Source organism: Nerophis ophidion, linkage group LG05 (genome assembly GCF_033978795.1).
Source record: "Nerophis ophidion isolate RoL-2023_Sa linkage group LG05, RoL_Noph_v1.0, whole genome shotgun sequence".
Classification (NCBI taxonomy): domain Eukaryota; kingdom Metazoa; phylum Chordata; class Actinopteri; order Syngnathiformes; family Syngnathidae; genus Nerophis; species Nerophis ophidion.
In genome coordinates this window covers 17205323-17210256 of record NC_084615.1, presented here as the reverse complement: position 1 = coordinate 17210256, position 4934 = coordinate 17205323, and the positions used below count along the sequence as shown (strand labels likewise).

The 4934-nt window shown below is 41.7% G+C and overlaps 1 protein-coding gene and 1 long non-coding RNA gene across 2 annotated transcripts in view; one reads left to right on the top strand and one right to left on the bottom strand.

The window, feature by feature from the left end:
- Positions 1-733, bottom strand: part of prss23 (serine protease 23) — a 30561-nt gene extending 29828 nt beyond the window's left edge. Inside the window, exons 1-2 of the mRNA XM_061900243.1 lie at positions 633-733; positions 1-494 (exon numbers count right to left, since the gene is read on the bottom strand). The exon at positions 1-494 is cut by the window's left edge and continues 522 nt beyond it. The gene's annotated coding sequence lies outside the window, so the exon portion shown is untranslated. The remainder of the gene's footprint in view (positions 495-632) is intronic.
- Positions 1-2315, top strand: part of LOC133552775 (uncharacterized) — a 5747-nt gene extending 3432 nt beyond the window's left edge. The window contains exon 2 of the long non-coding RNA XR_009806768.1: positions 721-2315. This is a non-coding gene — a long non-coding RNA (uncharacterized LOC133552775). The remainder of the gene's footprint in view (positions 1-720) is intronic.
- The last annotated feature ends 2619 nt before the right edge of the window (positions 2316-4934 follow it).

Below are 4934 nucleotides of genomic sequence, written 5' to 3'. Positions count from 1 at the left end.
ACAGTCATTGTTTTCGGTCACATTGAAGACAAAAGAAGATGATGCCTCGGGCTTGGGCCCATCCTGGATTCAGCTTCGGCAGGTCTTTGAGGACAATAGATAACCCCTCCCGTCTCATTCCAACGTACACAGCAGAATATTCCAAGACTTTGCTTGGTGCAACAGAGACAGCTCTCATCTGTTCACTGGAAACTCAAAGAGTGGAAAGTTTTTTGATAATTTACACACAATTTTTCTGACATTTACACTGTACAAGAGTGCAGGTGTACGCGCTCTCCTTATTCAGCTGAATTGAATCCTGTCTCTGTTTGATTCCTTGCTTCTTGTCTGTTTAATAAATGTCATCGGTGTTTGAACCTGACACCAATAAAAGGATATCGCAGACAGCAACTCAGAAAATAATGAATCCAAGGAAGTTTCTTGAAAGAGTGGCTGTCACATTGGGACTCGAGTACAACAGGAAGCAAAACATAACAATATAGGTGTGGGAAGAACTGTAAGGGGGAGCAGAAAAAAAAAATTGTACGTTAAACCCTGTAGTAGTACCAAACCCCGGCGATCTTTAAAAGTACATTTGAGATTCTTTTTGATAAAAATATCAGAATATAAAAATAGTTAAGTCAAGTTCGTACTTTGTGGACAAATTCTTCATCAGCGCCGAAGGTCCTAGAAGATACATACAGCCTTTCTCTTTTGACATTGACCTCCAACTCTCTGCAGGATCTCGGGGAACCTGTGGAATTTGGAGATATGCGTGATGTGGTAGATCTGCGGGATGGATGGGCCGGGGGTGCCAACACAGAGCGCTCAGTCACAGCGACGGTGCTTTCAGGAATGTGGAGGAAGCTCCCAACAAGGACACAAGTCAGGCTGGAGGCACAATGTGGACTTTGTGGTCTCGGGTTCCACTCCTGCAACCTCTACACCTATTCTCTTCATCTAAAACTGACCACAATCACAACTATTATCTCCGCGCTGGCCCGCTTTTGGACACAGCTCCTGTATTGGACGCCTGTGTACCTAATGAAGTGACCGCGGAGCACACTAAATATTAGATAAAAAGACTAAATTTTAAGGAAAATATATTGAAAACTAGTAAAAAGATCCGTCTATGCAGCTAGTTAATTTTACTTGATAAAACATCCTAAGTTAAGATTTCTTTATCTATATATTAGCAGGACTTTTAAGGCGGAAAAGGGTATTTTAACCTGAAAACAAATATTATTCAAATGAATAATGTTGAAGAATCTTTCAATAAAATTTTTAAATTTTTAAATTAAGAGAAAATGTAATTATTCAACCTTAAAGTAAGATTATGATGTAAAGTCAATGGCTAAAAATAAGTTAAAAGCTCTTAAAACTAGGTGTACCTAATGAAGTGACCACTGAGCACACAAAATATTAGATAAAAAGACTTGATTTTAATGAAATTTTTCTAAAAACTAGTGAAATGATCTGACCATGCTGCTAGTTAATTTTACTTGATAAAACATCCTGAGTTAAGATTTTTATATCTGTAAATTAGCAGGACTTTTAAGACAGAAAAAGGTATTTTATTCTGAAAACAAATATTGTTCAAATAGAGCATCTGGAATTTCAGAATTTCTCTACAATATTTTTACATTTTTAAATTACAATAGAGAAAATATATTTATTCAAGCTTAAAGTAATATTAGGATGTAAAGTCAATGGCTAAAAATAAGTAAAAAGCACTTAAAACTAGTTGTACCTAATGAAGTGACCACTGAGCATACAAAAGATTAGATAAAAAGACTAGATTTTAAGGAATAAATACTCAAAACTATTGAAATGATCTGTCCATGCAGCTAGTTATTTTTACCTGATAAAACATCCTAAGTTAAAATGTGTACATCTATAAATTTGTCATGTCTATGTGATCATGTTTTGGTTTAGTCATGTTCTGTTTGTTTTTTTGGCCACTCAGTTCCTGTTTTTGCACTTCCTGGTTTGTTTTGTCACCATGACTACCCATTAGTTTTCACCTGTCCTCATGTCTCACACCTGTTTTCACTAATCACCACAGTATTATTTAAGCCTGTCTGTTTCTGTTCTTCGTCCTGGCAACACCGCCTCCTTCATACCTCCGACCACCATCTCTCACCCTCGATACCTCTACTCACGTCATGCCATGTTTCACAGTTCTATGCCAAGTAAGTTTTTGTTTACAGTTCATAGTTTCTGCCTTTGGGCAAGTCTTTGTTTTCTTTAGTCAAGTTTGTTGTCCGCCATTGTGCGCGCCTTTTTTGTTTGTTCATGTTTTTAGTTATATTGTTATAATAAAAAATATGTACTTACCTTCACGTCTTGCCCGTGCCAACTTTCCTTTGCCTTCTGGGAAAACAAACCCCATTGTCCATAGTCGTGACAAAATTAGCAGGACTTTTAAGATGGAAATAAGTATTATATATTGAAAATAAATAATATTCAACTTGCAATTCTTAAATGAAGCAGAATCTTAAAAGAGAAAATATAAATATTCAAGCTTAAAGTAATATTATGATGTAAAGTAAATGACGAAAAAATAAGCAAAAAGCTCTTAAAACTAGGTGTACCTAATGAAGTGACCACTGAGCATACAAAAGATTAGATAAAAAGACTAGATTTTAGGGAAAAATATTAAAAATATTAAAATGATCTGTCCATGCAGCTAAGATTTGTAAATCTATAAATTAGCAGGACTTTTAAGACGGAAAAAGGTATTTTATTCTGAAAACAAATATGATTCAAATGAAGCATCCTCGGGACGTTGCAGAATCTTTCAACAAGATTTTTAAATTAGAACAGAGAAAGTATAATTTTTCAAGTTTAAAGTAAGATTATGATGTAAAGTAAATGACTAAAAACAAGTAAAAAGCTCTTAAAACTAGGTGTACCTAATGAAGTGACCACTGAGCACACAAAATATTAGATAAAAAGACTAGATTTTAGGGAACTTTTTCTAAAAACTAGTGAGATGATCCGACCATGCAGCTAGTTCATTTTACTTGCTAAAACATCTTAAGTTAAGATTTTTATATCTATAAATTAGCAGGACTTTTAAGACGGAAAAAGGTATTTTATTCTGAAAACAAATATTATTCAAATGAAGCATTCTCGGGACATTGCAGAATCTCTCTACAAGATTTTAACATTTTTAAATTAGAATAGAGAAAATACAGTTATTAAATCTTCAAGTAAGATTATGATCATAAAAATAAGTAAATAGCTTTTAAAACTAAGCGTACCTAATGAAGTGACTGCATAGCACCCAAAAGATCAGACAATCCATCCATCCATCCATTTTCTACCGCTTATTCCCTTTCGGAGTCGCGGGGGGCGCTGGCGCCTATCTCAGCTACAATCGGGCGGAAGGCGGGGTACACCCTGGACAAGTCGCCACCTCATCGCAGAAGATCAGACAAAAAGACTATCCATCCATCCATCCATCTTCTTCCGCTTATCCGAGGTCGGGTCGCGGGGGCAGCAGCCTAAGCAGGGAAGCCCAGACTTCCCTTTCCCCAGCCACTTCGTCTAGCTCTTCCCGGGGGATCCCGAGGAGTTCCCAGGCCAGCCGGGAGACATAGTCTTCCCAACGTGTCCTGGGTCTTCCCCGTGGCCTCCTACCGGTTGGACGTGCCCTAAACACCTCCCTCAGGAGGCGTTCGGGTGGTATCCTGACCAGATGCCCGAACCACCTCATCTGGCTCCTCTCATCTCTCCTACCCGTGATCTTATCCTTTCGGTCATGACCCAAAGCTCATGACCATAGGTGAGGATGGGAATGTAGATCGACCGGTAAATTGAGAGCTTTGCCTTCCGGCTCAGCTCCTTCTTCACCACAACGGATTGGTACAACGTCCGCATTACTGAAGACGCCGCACCGATCCGCCTGTCGATCTCACGATCCACTCTTCCCCCACTCATGAACAAGACTCCTAGGTACTTGAACTCCTCCACTTGGGGCAGGGTCTCCTCCCCAACCCGGAGATGGCACTCCACCCTTTTCCGGGAGAGAACCATGGACTCGGATTTGGAGGTGCTGATTCTCATTCCGGCCGCTTCACACTCGGCTGCGGACCGATCCAGTGAGAGCTGAAGATCCCGGCCAGATGAAGCCAACAGGACCACATCGTCTGCAAAAAGCAGAGACCTAATCCCGCAGCCACCAAACCGGAACCCCTCAATGCCTTGACTGCGCCTAGAAATTCTGTCCATAAAAGTTATGAACAGAATCTGTGACAAAGGGCAGCCTTGGCGGAGTCCAACCCTCACTGGAAACGTGTCCGACTTACCGCCGGCAATGCGGACCAAGCTCTGGCACTGATCGTACAGGGAACGGACCGCCACAATAAGACAGTCCGATACCCCATACTCTCTGAGCACTCCCCACAGGACTTCCCGAGGGACACGGTCGAATGCCTTCTCCAAGTCCACAAAGCACATGTAGACTGGTTGGGCAAACTCCCATACACCCTCAAGAACCCTGCCGAGAGTATAGAGCTGGTCTACAGTTCCACGACCAGGACGAAAACCACACTGTTCCTCCTGAATCCGAGGTTCGACTATCCGGCGAAGCCTCCTCTCCAGTACACCTGAATAAACCTTACCCGGAAGGCTGAGGAGTGTGATCCCACGATAGTTGGAACACACCCTCCGGTCCCCCTTCTTAAAGAAAGGAACCACAACCCCGGTCTGCCAATCCAGAGGTACCGCCCTCGATGTCCACGCGATGCTGCAGAGTCTTGTCAACCAAGACAGCCCCACAGCATCCAGAGCCTTAAGGAACTCCGGGCGGATCTCATCCACCCCTGGGGCCTTGCCACCGAGGAGCTTTTTAACTACCTCAGCAACCTCAGCCCCAGAAATAGGAGAGTCCAGCACAGATTCCCCAGGCACTGCTTCCTCATAGGAAGACGTGTTGGTGGGATTGAGGA